This window comes from Balaenoptera physalus (assembly GCF_965194825.1).
Source record: "Balaenoptera physalus genome assembly, chromosome: 19".
NCBI lineage: Eukaryota > Metazoa > Chordata > Mammalia > Artiodactyla > Balaenopteridae > Balaenoptera > Balaenoptera physalus.
In genome coordinates, this window is record NC_138900.1 from 42,737,794 (window position 1) to 42,754,533 (window position 16,740).

Genomic DNA, 16,740 nt, shown 5'->3' on the forward strand with positions numbered 1-16,740 from the left:
TCTGCAGCTTTATATGTAGTGCAAGACCTTTTGCTCCCAGGCTGGAAGACTTTGTTCTTCTTTCTCTCAATTTCCTTCTCGAAGTTTTATGGTGTGGATCTTGGTATCTTCCTGTATAGGCTGCAAAAGTAGGGGGAAATTGGCCCAGCTATTACAAGATGATTTGTGGGCTGGAAAGGGTTAATGGTTGATTCTGTGGATACTCTCTCTGTGTATATATATGTACATGTTCATATTTAAATATCTATCTATATATAGATATAGTTATAATTCTGTCTCACTTTCTTTCAAAAGTGTTTTTCATATCTTCAGGAGGATGGTTGATTTTATCTAAAAATGAATATAAAAATCTTATCTAAATATTTTTATTTCACTTATATTAACCCTCAAAATTATAGTAACTAATATGTTTGTTTAAATGTGATTGTTTCGTGTTAAGTAGTAGCTGGAGTCGTTTAGAAGACTCTTTGAAGTATACATATAAAAAATACAATAGGCTCATTCTAGAAATACATATTTATCTAAAGTACTTATGGATGATTATAAAATACCTATCATTGAAGTATCTTCCAAGTGGCATTTTATGTTTAAATTAAAAGAAAACAGCATGGGTATTTGATAATTAACAACATACATGGATCTTCAGATTGGAAATAAGTTTAAATACAGTTATTAGTATCACCGACAGTCATTCAAACGTTGAACTCAGATGAAAAACAGTGATAAGCTATTGACTTCTCAGGAGAAAAGGAGAAAGAAGTTCCTGAGGAAGAGAGAGTATCTAAGGGTTGATGGGCTTGGGTTCTGAAGACCAGTAAGTCTCTGCAAGTCTCCCTTCAGTGAAGCTGAGTATTGTTTATCATTACGGGGGAAAACTGAAGCCGTGAGAATGCATCCTGCTCTCTGGGGGTTGGCTCAAGCTATCCCAGAGGGTGGGGGAACATTTCTAACATGGTTGATACCGGAGTGTGGAGAAACGGTCATGCTTTGCCTCCTTCAAGGCACATGGAAAGGGGAGAGAGAAGAAGAGAAGGGGAAGGAAATGAATAGCACAGCTTGGATTATGAAGAAATAGAGTTAGCAGGCAAAGTTTTAGAGGGAACTTTGTGCTGATTGGCCAAAATGCCCTGACCATTATCCAGTATTTAATTATATATGTTCTTTTCTACTTATAAAACTAGTTATTATAAATTTTATTTGATGGGTTGGTGGGGGGCTTGGCTGTATCTCTATTTATTTGAAATGTAAGTGGAATTTTTTTTCAAGGGCAAATCTCAAAAGAGACGATATTGGGTTTACTCGTTTCTTTATGTACCTATGTGTGTACACCTTCCTTTTACTGAAAACCGTATAAGCCAGATTCAGGCATTGTGCATGCAGGATTCAGTTAATCTTCACAACAATCTTAATGTGGAAGTCAGAGCTGTCTTTTTTACATTTACTTAGGAAGAAGCAGAACCCCAGAGAAGTTTAAAACTTTATCAAGATTATGCAACCAGTAAGTGGGAGCTAACATTAAATTCAGGACTGCCTGACTCTAAGACCTAAGCAAATTCTAAAAGGCTGTACTGCCTTTTGAATGCTGTATACATTATTTGTACTTTGTACAAAATGACCATATATTTGTATTTCTATCTGAGATATTTTTGTCCAGGACAAATACTAAATAGGGGGACAACAGATGTGAACTAAGACCGTTCCAGACAAATTGGGATGTGCGGTCACCCTAACTGTATGTAATGAGTATGTTACTGAGTGAGATAATATGATACACCTACCTGTAGGGTTCTTCTTGAATATCTGAACTGTAACCTAATGTACATTTATAAAGTGTAGTCTTGCATCCAATTTGCAGGAATTATTCATCATAAATGGTTGATTTCCTGCCTTTACTCAGATTTGTGTAAGTGACTCAATTATAATCAAGACACAGCAGAGCAGGCAGTGTAACTATGCAATCATCAATATGGATCTCATGCTCTGATGGGACGCTTCTCTGATATTAAGGGAAAGCTGAAAAGAGGGCGGAGAGTAAATAAAGGATTTGCGCTTCACCATTTCTGAAAAACCAATAGTGCATGTTTTTCATTTTACTGGGTCAGTTCCCAGTATTTGCTATCTTGGCACATCTAGGTATTTTGGTGAAAAACATCAGTGTAGAAATAATAAATAGGCCCTGGTAGTGAACATTGCAATTATAAATACTTTAATGCATATGAGAAATAAGGCTCATCAATAGTAGAAGTTGGTTGTTGGCAAATAGATCTTTCTCTAGTTGTCTTTTGGTGGCATCTTACAGAAGAGCTGAGAAGGCTATGGTGGCCTAGCATCAAGTCCCAGGTTGCTGCCTTCCTGTTGGGCCTTGGGAATGTGACTTTCACTCTTTGGACTTTTATAAAATAAGACATTCGTTCAGTAAGGAAGAGGGGTGCAATCTAGAAAACAGGCTGTCTGGACTGCTCTGATCCCAGGTGCCCTTATCCAGGGCACCACGTGAGATCAAGGGTTTCCCAGTGCATGGTTTCTTCCACATCAAGATACCCATCAGTTGAAACAGGCACAGCAGTGTGATTACAACTGCACGATTCATTAGCTGTAATGACTGGCACAGAGCCAGCAGCACTTCTCAAGGAGTTGGCAAATATGTAGGCTTGGATTTCTAAATTATACAACCTCCTCTAAAGGTTCTTACTTTGAATACAGTAGAAGGAAGAATGTCCTTCTTGCCAAATGCAATCCGCCTTGAGTACCACCAACATCTGTGCCAAAACCAGACTTGTAGTTACATCCCTTTGCACTAACCATGTCATACCAATGTAGGAGATGGTCTGTAAGCAATTTTGTAACTTATAGGCTTTCTTCAGTGGCAACTTTTAGTATCCTTAAGGTCAATTGTTGCCAATTAAAATCATTCTAGTTTTCCTCAGTATATATATAAACACACACACACACACACACACATATATGTGTGTGTGTATATATATATATATTTAGCTTTTTGACATACTCCTGTTTTTCTTAGATTACTTTTTAAAAAAATTCTCATTCATTCTAAAACAACCTAGGACCTACTTTAAATATATATATATATATTTTTTTTTTTTTTATTTATGGCTGTGTTGGGTCTTCATTTCTGTGCGAGGGCTTTCTCCAGTTGCGGCAAGCGGGGGCCACTCTTCATCGCGGTGCGCGGGCCTCTCAGTATCGCGACCTCTCTTGTTGCGGAGCACAGGCTCCAGACGCGCAGGCTCAGTAGTTGTGGCTCACGGGCCCAGCTGCTCCGCGGCATGTGGGATCTTCCCAGACCAGGGCTCGAACCCGTGTCCCCTGCATTGGCAGGCAAATTCTCAACCACTGTGCCACCAGGGAAGCCCCCTAAATATATTTTATTTACTATTTGTGGGATGTTTACCTGAAAGAAGGAGATAGTCCCAAGATCCTTTCGGTCAGAGGATTAAAAACCCAGAGAGATTAATTACTTTGCCTGTAGGAACACAGTGATGGATGGCAAGTTTGAAACTGGATAAAATGTCAGGAGTCAGAATATTCCAAAAAGTTTGTGGGCTTCCTACTTTACCATGACATCTCTAGGTGCTGAAAGTAAACCATTTTTCTGATTCCTTTTTTGGCTATATTCTTAGGACTAGAAAAGACAGTAGCATATGTGAGTGCTCAATAAATATTTGTTAGAACTGGAACAATTTCACAGTGTCAGTCAAAAGAGGAATGCAAATGCTCAGATCACAAACAAGAACATATTGAAGCAAAATGTTAGGAAGCTCATATAACCCCAAGAATATGTTCTTTTTTAATATTTGCCTTAAAGTTGAATGCATATTTTCTGGATACATATTTGTACATTTTTGCATACATTTCATAAAACATACTAACTATGAAAAGATTGTAATATCTGCAGCTTTCAAAAGGAATCCATCCTATAATGGAACATAGAGGCAATTTACAATTTTACAGGTTTGTATTTGGGAGAAAAAAAATAAAAAGACCTGTTTCTTTCATTGGTACCATGTTTTATATATACGCTTATAAGCAGTTGGAGGGTAATGACAGAGACCAAAGAAGATAGTTTGACAGGAAATTTAAAAGGACTTGGGGTGGATGGCTCTACCATGATCCCCAGAAAAGAAATTAGCCTTCACCTGATGAAACTATATGATTTGGGGGTTTGAGAAGAAACTTCCAAATAATAACAAGAAGAAATTGTTTAAAAAAACTTAAAATTGGTTCCTTCTCGGGAATAGATATATCTAGATGACTGATTGGAAAAGGGCAGAAAATTTTATATTCTATAATATGTTCTTCATTCTATCTTTTATTTTTAGTATTTTAAATCATGTGTGTATATTGCAGTGATTAAATATATTTATAAAGTGTTTAAAAGAAGACTACAGAGTAAATAATTATTTCCACTGTCAATAAATGGTTCTTTTAGTTTAATTCAGTTTTTTGTGAAATTGAGTAGTGTAAAGCATAGATCTAAAGGCAGAATCACCTCTCATTAGTGACCAGTGAAAATAGAACTCTAAAACCTGAGAGAGCTAGTTCTGGACTTTTTAGACTCACCCATAGTCTGATTGTCCTATGATATCTTTTTCATGTGAAGTTGGTTCCATCCATATCCATACGTTGGCTTACACTTAGAGAGAAACGATTCTTGAGCTCCAGGAAGTAGCTGAATCATAGTAGTGACCTGAAGAGGTTTTATTTGCAACACTTTAAGAAAAGACAACTCTCTGTCTCTCACCACTTTTCTCAAGGAGTCGCTAAAGTTGATGCTTATTCAGCTTTCCATACTCCAGCCTTTTCAAAGTATCTGTATACCTTTATGATATTCTTTTGGGACCTGTATGATGGGTTCTGTAGTAGGCTAGTTCAGTACCATGGATCATACCCAAGTCTGCTGCCCACACTTGTGTTCTTATGTTCATAGCAGTAGTTCTCAAACTTAACCATGGGTCAGAATCACCTAGAAGCCTTTTGAATACGCATATTTCTGACTCCCATCTCCAGAGTTTCTGATTCTGTTAAGTCTCAAGTGTGGCCCAAGGATTTGCGTTTTTAATATGTTCCCAGGTGATTCTGCTGCTGCTTCTCTGGGGGTCCCGCTTTGAGAACCACTGGTTTACAGGATGCTGCTCTTCCTCTTCATTTTAATCCTTAATATGTGTGTAAAGGGCTTGTTATCTGCGGATTAGAGTTGCTATAATGGTTCTTTTTTTTTTTTTTTTTTTTTTATGGCTGTGTTGGGTCTTCGCTTCTGTGCGAGGGCTTTTTCTAGTTGCGGCGAGCGGGGGCCACTCTTCATCGCGGTGCGCGGGCCTCTCACTGTCGCGGCCTCTCTCGTTGCGGAGCACAGGCTCCAGACGCGCAGGCTCAGCAGTTGTGGCTCACGGGCCCAGTCGCTCCGCGGCATGTGGGATCTTCCCAGACCAGGGCTTGAACCTGCGTCCCCTGCATTGGCAGGCAGATTCTCAACCACTGTGCCACCAGGGAAGCCCGCTATAATGGTTCTTTAGGGGACATGAGAGTATTATCATGATGCCTTGTGCCCACTTTCTCACTTTCTTGTGCCCGAGAAATGGAAGCATTTCTCAGAGGCATGCAGCATCTGCCTTAACCGCTTCTGAGAAAAAGTTCAATGAAAATCGTTCAGCTCTATCCCTTGGCAACAATGTTAACCACACACGCACCTCTATCAGATTTCACTCAAACTCAGCAAGCAAAGAATTTCTGTTTGTCTCATCTGGTATTTTTAAACCTTTAACACATATTGACTTCCCACTGTCAAGGACTTAAGAATTAAAAAGTCAATGGACAAACTGTGGGAAATCTATGTTCCAGAAATTGCCCAAGAAAAGCCATTCAAACAAGGTAGCCATGCCCTATAGAATAATGGGAATAAACAAATTATTTCCCATAGGAGGAAAAAGCAGGGTTGGTTATATATCTTAAGGGGAACAGAAACAGCCTTGTTCTTTCTTAGGTAAGGAATGCAAAACAAATGATTCTTTATATCTCATCCAAAAGGTACCTCTCGACTTTCTATTCTATATTATTTTTATATTGGATAAATTTTCAATTTTTAAAAAATTTATTGAGATATACTTTGCTTACCACAAAATTCGCTAATTATACATGTATATCAATGATTTTTAGCATGTTTACTGAGTCATGCAACATTCACCATAATCCAGTTTTAGGTTTTAATCATGTCAGTTTATGATACGCCTTCATTGTCATCACTAGTCTCTAAGCAACTACTGATTTACTTTCTGACTCTATAGATCTGCCTTTCCTGAACATTTAATACAAATTAAATGTACAATGTATGTTCTTTCATGTCTGGTTTCTTTCACATAGCGTGTTTTTCATGTTCATCCACCTTGCAGCATGTATCAGTACTTCATTCGTTTATATTTCTGTTTGATATTCCCAATGGTTATTTTAAATAAAATATTGTAATAGTAATATTTCCTTCTTCCAAAGAGCTTAATTTCTAGATTACTATTTCTCAGATTTTATTACCAAAAACAAGAGGTGAAGGAAGATAGGGGTAAGCATTTCACCCAAACTCCTTGCCATCTTTTTCAAGAGAATGTCCTAAAATGGGATTCCTATGTTCTTGTGCTACAGGAGGCAAAGGGGTATCCTTTGTATGGTTAAGGGATTCAGCCCAAAAGTTAGTGAGTGATAGAAAATGACTGAAAATGTACTCAATATGGTCCTGAAGGGTTTAAGTAAGAGGAGGTTGAAGCTTGTTTATCAGGGCTTCGTATTTTATGTTGGGCAGGTCTTCCTCTACACATAAAGAGATTTTTATTCTATGACGTTACAAGCGGGAAGTTCTACTGTGCTGTTCTTGAAGTCCCACCATGTTCCTCCCTCTGCATTTAATTCTCTTCTTTGTTTAAAACCCACAATAACTCTCCATTGCATATTAGATACAGTCCCAAATCCTTTATATGGTTTACAAGACACTCCATGAAGTGGCATGCGGTCTAAGTCTCCGGAATCACTAGTTTGTCTCTCTCCACTTCATTCTTTCTGCTCACACTATTAGGAACTCTTTCAATTTCTGAACTCTTCCTTTCTGCACTTGGAATTATTAGTTTAATAACTGCAACCTGGTATCGATGCCAAGAGTCTGGATGTGATATCACACTACAGTTTTGCAAACTGTTACTGTTGGGAGAAACTGAGTAAAGTGTACACAGAATCTCTTTGTATTATTTTTTACAACAGTGTGTGTATCTACAGTGTTCTTAATGAAAATTTCAATTTAAAGAAGAAAAAAACCTGAAACCCTCACTGTGTAAACACCATGAGTCAGGGACTGCATGTCTCTTGCTCACTGTTACATCTTTACTGTTTGGCCCAGCACCTAGGAAAAGTTGTAACTCAAGTAACATTTGCAGAATTAAATACATAAATACTGATGTCCAAGTGTACATAGCTAGTTGGTACCAAAGATGATTCAGCTAGGCTCTGGTTCTAAAGAACTTGGTCTTTTGTTACAACTCTTTTTGTAGGCATAGATTTCTGATTTTTAAAACTCATTCATTTATTCAAAAGTATCTGCCAGATTCTCGGGTAGGTCTGAGATGTAATGGCGAAAAAGATAAATCCCTGCTATATGGACTTGCAGTCTGATTGGAGAGCCATATCCATCACATATGTGCCATAAGGAATATAGTACAGACTGAAATGAGCGCAGGGAGGAAATGGAACCAGAGTCAATGAAAGTAAATAGCAAAGGAAGTGACCTAGACTGAGTGGTGAGAAAGAAATTGCTGGAGAGTGAGACAAGTTAACTGAGATCTGAATACTGAGTAGAACGTAACCTTCCAGACAGAGGGAACTGCACATGCAAAGGACCTTCTGGCTGGCGGAAACAGAGAAATAGAAAGAAAGCCACTGGGGTTGCCACACAAGTGTGAAGAGGAAGGTAGCTGACAGGTTATCGCAGGGCATCATGGTCCTGCCAACCAAGAACTTTGGTTTTATACTGAGAACTATAAATTGAAGATTGTTTGAAAACAAAGACGATGAGGAATGCTTAGCATGATCCGTTTTCTATTTTAAGCTATTCACTGCGGCTTCTGTGGAGAAAATGCATTGAGGCGGGAAAGTGAGAGTGAACGCAGGGAATTTATTAGAGTGCAGTTGCAGTGGTTCAGGTGAGAGATGGTGACGGCTTAGGTGGACCAGTGGTTCTCAACCATGAAGTCTGTTTTATATTAAGACTTGCATAGTAACTGAACGCTCTCTCAGAGTCACTATAATGGGAGATGTGTTCTTGGCATAGCAAATCTCAGAGGGGGACTTCTTCCAAGTCTTATCTTGTCCCCATTTTGCCTCCTGGTTCTGCCACAGTAACATCAAATGCTACGTATTGGGAAAGCACAGCTTTTGGAATCAGACAAACCTAAATTCAGATTACATCTCCACCTCTTACTAGCTTTTTGACACGGGTCAGTTACTTCTCTGCACGTCAGAGTTCTTGGGGATAACAAGATCTAAATCATAACTTTACTGTGATAATAAATTGAGAAAGTAAAAACGTGTATAACACAGTGTCTGTTATCTCATAGTCAGTTATCCTATGTTGGTTGAATTTCGAAATGAGAAAAATAGCTAGCAAATCAGGTATACTACATGACTCTAACTTTGCCTATATTCTTCCCAAGATCTTTTGACATCAAAGTACCACTTAGAAAAGTTCTTGAAGATGAATAAATATTTATTAATGGTACAGAACAGGATTTTAAAACTAAGTATGCAGTTTCAAGCAGAGAAACAGTGAATTTCTAAGTGTCCATTTAATCCTCATTAATAAGCTCATCATAGATATTTAAGGGAGAGGCAATGTGGAAGAAAATCTTCCTCTAGGTATATCCATCCTAACAATTAGATCCGAGGATTCCATTTATGTCTCTGTTTATAAATGAATACCACACATTAAACAAAGAAGACTGTGGAGTTCACACTTCCTTAATTATGGGTTCATGGGGTGCTAGATTTGACTATGCTAGATTCATTTTCATTACTATGTGCTGACGTCCTCCTGTAACCTCACCATAGGTAAGTTTTCTTCCTAGTCGTGTACTTTTCTTCCCGGTCATGTTGCTAACCTAGACAGATTAGGAACGATTCCAACTTTATGCTCCGCTTTCTCTGCCTACTGAGGCAATTTGCTATCCCTGCACTTTGTTATTTCCTCTGCTTTGTGGCTCCAACCTGTAAGGTGTTTTTTGATGGGAACTGCACTTTGAAAACCAACACTTTAATTGCTCTCCTGGCTGAATACTATCTATGCCACCTAAGGGGGAGGATGTTAATAGATAGGTCATCCTCTTAGATTAAATAGTTGGTCAAGACTGTGGGCTCAGTTGTTTTAAAATTGTATCTCATCGTACTTCCCGGGCTTTTGGCAGTTTACCATCATGATACTCCAGTTCCTCCGGGATCTGGCCTCTGCCCACCTCTTAAGGCTCATCTTCTGTCACTGCCTTGATATTTATGATGGGGGATATTGAACTGTGTCGTATACCCTAAATTCACTATGCCATTTTGTATTTCTATTCCCTCAGCAGAGGTCATTCTCTCTGTAATACTCAGCCCTCTCCCGATTCTCTTTTCTTGCCTGAACACCTGCTCTACTTCCAAGATTCCTTTGGATATCACCTCCACTGGGTGGCCTTCATCCTACTTTCTACCTCTTCACTCTCAGTGGCAGTGGAATTATCTTTATATTCCCAAAGTTCCCTGGGCATCACTGTATCATAGAATCACTACACTGTATTGAAGCTATCCATTTATGAATCTGTTTCTACACCTGAACGATAAATTCTTGAGTCCATGTCTAATCCATACCTGCATCTCTGTCACTTCTATGCTTGGAGCACAGGCAAGTTATTGCATGCTTGTTGAAATGACTGATGCATTTAAGGAAAGCAAAGAAGGGAAGCAAGGAAAACAGTCAAACATTTATTCACCCTGTTGCAGGCGCTTTGTTAGGTGCTAAGAAACTCAGAGTTCTTAGCATAAGCATAAGCCTTGCCTCTAGATATTTAAAATCTAAAGGAAAAGAGAGATGTGAAAATTGGCCATCATAATTCTATGATGAAGGTCACTGTGGAATCAGGGAAGGTGCCCTGGGCACAAATGTATAAACTTTGAATTGCTACTGTTATTATTATTAATTGCACTTAAATAACATTCAATAATTATTACACTGGACTGGCTTACTGAGAGCTTACTATGTACTACACTCATTAAATATGTTCTCTTACGTCTCACAGAAATCTTAGGGCGTGAACACTATTATTGCTATTTTGGGGGGGGGGACACTGAGGCATAGAGAGGTTCTGAATCTGTTTCCAGGTTACGCATCAGAAAAGTGATATATCTGGAAACAGAATATGGTCCTTTCAAATGCCAAAGGCACTTCTGCTCTAATTGGTCTGTTACAAAGTGGACCCCCCACCCTACTATTGAAAAAACTGATCGGAGAAAGAAGAGAAAGAAACATACACAAGAAGTGAAAGAATCATCGTGGAAGTGAAGGGCCATGCTCTATTTTGGGGAGCTGTAAGTAGCTCAGTGTTGCTGGGGAGTGCAGACACCATAGGAAGTGAAAGGAAAACAAACAAACAAAAAAAAAACCTCAGATACATTCCCAATTCCAAGCTTTCCTCAATCTCTCTGTTCAAGGGGCAGCCCTTACATTCCCAGGGGTAGCAAAATGTAGTGGGCAGCACTGAAGAAAATAACTATTGGTTTTCTTATTTAGAAATAAGAAACTGTTCAGATGTGTTGGAAAATGACAAAGTACCTGGGCCCTTCATCTTCCTCCTTCACTGAAGCTAAAAGGGAGAGAATAAATAACAGCTGGGAGAAAAGATCAATGAAGGTCTTGCCAGCAATAACAGATAGAAAGTACCTGGCAAGGGGAAACCGTAAATGCTATAGAACTTCATTCTTCATCTTTGAACTAAAGGTCTCCTCTGACTAGAACATTACAGATCAACTGCAGCTGTTCCCTTGAGCACAGGTGTTTGCTTTACTTATCTTAGTGCCCAGCTATTCGGGGTGGCATTGAAAACCTTTCTGCAAACACAGTGGAGGCTCTTCCTGATGGCTCATCTATAAACTTCATACAAGTTACACTTATCTATCAAGACTCATGCTGTTGATACTATACACAATAGGACATTTACTCTCCCCTTCTTCCATTAGTAATAATATCAAATATTATTGAGTTGGTGGAGACTGAAGTGCTCAGGACACCCATCCAATCATTTTCCTGCCTTTCACTTGTGATGGATGGAAGTGATTGTGTTTTTCATTCTGAGCTGCCTAGTTCCTGTAGACTGTGCTGTAAGATGACAGGGCTCTTGCCAGAGCAGTTCCTTGAGTATGACGGAGTGAGGTGGTTTCCAGCTGGGCCCAGGACCCTTTAGGAATTTGGTGGAGCCTTGGGGTCCATCCCAGAGAAGGAGCTGAGCGACTGGGGGCAGGGCTCCAGAGGAGTCTCAGATTTTAGGTTTGTAATACCACATAGGCTTTTATATGAAGAATGATCTCTTCAAATAATAGACTTAAAATCTACCAGATTGTGAAGAGAAGCATTAGCCTTGTAGACTGGGAACTTCTGTCAACATTTGCTCAGTCGCTAATAGAACTGGTGCTAGATCTAAGCTGCTTCTCTTCCTTTCAACTGTATTAGTCCTATCTCTAAAATGGGCATAAGGATATATGTTCACAGGAGTCTTAGGAGGGTCAGCTGAAATCTTATAAATACAAGCACATGTATGTTAAGTGTAGAATGCTGAGGCGCTGTTACCATTTTGATGTACTCCTGTTTATTTAATCTCTCTTAATTGACCCAGACATCCTATAAGATAGGTATTAGAGAACACGGTGACTTTACCTTGTCTTGGTTTTCTTATCTGAGTCATCGTGGAGTGTGTGTATGGGGGAGGGTGGGTAGAAAGATGCCCACTCTGGGGAAAGACAGTTGCTGTATCATATGGACGCTCAAGGACCTGTGGAGCAACCCATGTGGGGAGAAACTGAGACCACCTGCCCACAACCAGCACCAATTCGTCATCCATGCTAGTGAGCTATCTTGGAAGCCCAGTCAAGCATTCAGAGCACTGCAGCTCCAGCCAGCATGCTGACTGCAACCTCATGTGTGACTCTAAGCCGGAGTACTCTTTTTTTTAATAAATTTATTTATTTTATTTTATTTATTTTTGGCTGCATTGGGTCTTCGTTGCTGTGCACAGGCCTTCTCCAGCTGTAGCGAGCAGGGGGCCACTCTTTGTTGCGGTGCGCGGGCTTCTCATTGTGGTGGCTTCTCTTGTTGTGGAGCACGGGCTCTAGACGTGTGGGCTTCAGTAGTTGTGGCACACGGGCCTAGTTGCTCCATGGCATGTGGGATCCTCCTGAACCAGGGATCGAACCCGTGTCCCCTGCATTGGCAGGTGGATTCTCCACCACTGCATCACCAGGGAAGTCCCTGGAAGTACTCTTTAAGCCACTTCCAAATTCCCAGCCCACAGAAACTATGAGATGATAGATGATTATTTAGTTTTTGGCTTCTCTGTTTTGGGGTAATTTGTTACGTAGCATAGGTTACTAATAAACTTACTAATTAATGCCCTAAAAACATGGCCAGAGATGTAGACAAACATCTGGGGAAAACATGAAATAGAATTTCAAATGTGTCCCTGTCACCAAATTTCTTGTCACCAGGCCACATTTGGCTCTGAGAGGACATTCCATCCTGGGTAAGAGTATGGAGTTAGAACAAAAAGGCTTGGATTCAATCCCTGCTTTTTCTCTTGCTAGCTTTGCCACTGAGTAAGTTTATTAACCTCTCTAATACTTGATCTTCACTTCTGTAAAATGAGAAAAATAATCAAATCCTCACAGTCACCCTCTGAGTTAGATTCTATGAGATGATGAAATAATACTTTGCAAAATAATGCCTGATAAAGATTCACCATCACTTTTGTTTTATATTCTGAGTCTTCAGTTTGAATATGGGTCGTTTTTACATATAAAATATGTAACCGTAACACCTACCACTCTCTGTTGTCATGGGGTTTGATTTCCAAATGCATAGTGGTGAGGAAGTGGTGATCTCCAATCTTTGCCATGCTGAGGAAGGCTATTCCATGTGACCCTAGATGAACAAAGAGGGACAGGGGGTTATCTGGAACTAATCTAGAGTGAAAAGCGCAAGTCGTCTATCTTCTTTGAGAATTCTCACAAAAACGATGTAAGGTAGAATCCTCACCAAAACTTAATAAAGTACATGATGTTATACCTGTTTTATAGAAGTTGAACGTGAGGCTCAGTTTAAGCAATTTATGGAAGATCACACAGCTAGGAAATACTAGAACCAAGATTCCAATCTGTGCTGTGTATTTCAGACTACATAGCCTCTCACATTAGATGACTATGCCAGGATTAGTCTAAATCGGTATTTTAAGACCTCAGGAATTTAAAATAAATATTACAATTATTTTTCTAGTAACCATACAGACTCATGGTCAAGTGAATGAAAATGTCTCTACCTCAGAATCTATTTTGATTTGTTTATTTTTTTACCCTTAAAAAATAATCTTTTGATAAAGATTTATCACCATACGCTCAGCCATTTCCATTTTTGTTGCAATGGTTCTTTCTTTCTTTCTCTTCTTTTCTCTTTTTTATTCTTTTTTCTTTCTGTCTTTTTATTTATTTATTTATTTTGCCCTTTCCTACACAAACATTGATTATTTGGTGAGTCTGCAAAGCCCCTGACAAATATAGAACTCCTAAAGAAACTTACGCTCTAATTGACAAGGCAAATTAATTTGTAACTTCTAGTGAATGTAATAATACAATATATTAATAATAATAGTCGGCTCTGGGATCAGATTGATTTAGGTCTGAATCCTGCTACCTCCTCTCACTAATGTGTACAAGTGGTGTGACTTTAATCAAATTATTTAAACTTGATAGTTAACAATAGTCCTACTCATAGAGTTGTTGAGCAGATTAAATTGCATAATCCATGCAAAAAGCATAGTAATGAGGTATGAAATGGCTGGCAAGAACTAACATTTATGAAGTCTTCCTAAGTCATATGATAGTTGTATACACAGTCATTATCATTTCTTTCTCTTGGAGGAGTTTTAGAAACAGTCAGAGAACTCATCCTGAATAATGAAACTAAGGACTAAAACTGGAGCAGCAAAACAGTGGGTTCATTACAATAACAGCATGGCTTTCCTGAAACTCTAGGCAGGGAACCCTAAATTGTGCTCAGTGCTAACTGCGTATATTACTGGAATTACATTACAATTAGGTTGTGACTATAGCTAATGTCTCCGGTCACTGTGCTGGGTACTGAGTCAATTCCAGCTCTTGACTGATTTCCAAGGTGGCCTACGCTGGTTCAGTGGAATAGGAAAACCATACCTTAGGAAATTAGAAAATGTGTTTAATTTCTGCTGCTAGAAATTAAACTGCCAGTTGATTGCAACTCTTGTTTTTTGTTTTTTATTTTTTAAAGATTTTTCACTGGGTTTTATTCAAGACTGCCTTTCAAGCAAATATTGGGTTTTTCTTTTTTTATAATATGCATTTGTATTTACACTATGCATATATACTCTCATTTCATTGTGAGTAAATAGAAACCACCCACTTACATAGGAAGAAGGTTTGGGGTATACATCCCTAAAAAGAGTATCTGCAGTAGGACCAAGTTCTATTCTATTGAAATAAAGTACATTAATGAAATAAAATCTGAATTAATTCCCTGTGCCTTGCCACCCCCTCTCCCCCACTCATGGATTGATTGCAGGGCAGTTCAACACTCTGTTCTAAAGAGATTTTCTTGAAAAGACATCAGTTAGATAAAAAAGCCAAATGTTCAAGCTAAGGCTTTCCTTGATTTGATTCCAACCTAACAATCCAGGCTTCCCTCTCACTAAATCAATTTATGCATCCTATTCTTCCACCAAACTAACCAACTTTCCAATATGTTCTGAACTTAACTTTCTTGCAGCTTTGCCCTGTGGGTTTGTTTTTTTTTAAATTTTTATTGGAGTATAGTCGATTTACAATGTCGTGTTAGTTTCAGGTGTACAGCAAAGTGAATCAGTATACATATATATGTATCTATTCTTTTTTCAAATTCTTTGCCCATTTAGGTTATCAGAGAATATTGAACAGAGTTCCCTGTGCTATACAGTAGGTCCTTGTTGATTATTTTATATATAGTAGTGTGTACATGTCAATCTCAATCTCCCAATTTATCCCTCCCCCACCTTTCCGCCCCGGTAACCATAAGTTTGTTTTCTACATCTGTGACTCTCTTTCTGTTTTGTAAAAACAAATGGTACAAATGAACTTATTTGCCCTGTGTTTTTGCTGTTCCCTCTACATCCAGTATCTGCCATTCATCCCCAACCTACTCTAGAGTTGTATCTATCAGCAAGAATGCCACCTTCCTTCAGTCTCCTTTCCCAGCACCTCCTCTTTGCCTGACTCTTTGATGATGAGTTCCTCAGGGCCCAATTTTAGCTCTTCAAATTCTATACTACTTGCCTAGATAATTTCATTCATTCTCTCAGTTAAATTACCATCAGTATGCTGATGACTCAAAAATGTATGTGTCCAGATCAGACATTTATAGAGTTTTATATCCAACTACTGACTTAATACAATCATCTGAGTATGTCTTCCAGACACTTAAAACTCACAAATGTGACTCCTGGTGCATCTCACACCCCAGATCTGAATGAATGTCCACCTGTGGTCCTTAAGTCAGCAAAAGACACTTTCACTTACCTAGTAGCTCATCCTGGAAATGTGAAAGTTTTCTTTGATATCGCTTTTTCCTCACCCTTGTACTAAATCTAATTCTTACAGAGGGAGTGTCCAACATATATCTCAACCTCAGCCTCATTTCTCTATTCCATCAACACCACTCTAACCCAAGTTACTATCATATCTTGTTTTAAACAGTTGAATATACTAATTATCTCCTTTGCAATCCATTTTGTCTCCACGTAATCTATTCTCCGCAGGGCAGGGGATCTTTCTAAATACATCTCTGATCATGTCAACCTCTGGAATAAAACCTTTCAATGACTTCATATTGCCCTTAAAACATGGTCCAAAATCTAAGCCAGAATCTACAAAGTTCTACACAATCAGATTCTTCTCAGCTGGTCTGCATCCCCTGACACTCTTCCTTCACACTCTCATGCTGAATTCCTGCAATATGATACTCTCTCCAGCTTCCAATCTTTTTTATATGCTTTTCCCTCTGCATGGAATGTTCTTTTCCCCCTCTTTGTGTGTCTAATATCATGTCATTTGGTCTTCTGGGGGCATCTTAAATGTTACTTCTTCAGAGAAGCTTTCTCTAAACCCTGGACCTAGAAAGAACGCCTTATTTTAGTTCCTAGAGTATTCCGTGCTTCGCCTAAGAAGGGCTATACTTCTATAAACAGATCCCTTATAATAATTGTATTAAAATCTACCTTGCCCACTAGACTGTAGCATCTATGAGACCCAGAGCTTTGCCTAATCTGCTGACCATTCCCCACCCAGCACAATGCCTGGCCAATGGTCAGCACATAATACATTTTTTGTCCCCATCTTTAGGGTTGAATTGTATCCCTTCTAAACATATATTGAAGTTCTAACCTCTAGTAC

At 38.9% G+C, this 16,740-nt stretch overlaps 1 long non-coding RNA gene across 3 annotated transcripts in view; it reads left to right on the plus strand.

Annotated features, from left to right (window-relative positions):
• Nucleotides 1-16,740, plus strand: part of LOC309649491 — a 600,739-nt gene that overhangs the window by 173,996 nt on the left and 410,003 nt on the right. The window lies entirely within an intron of this gene.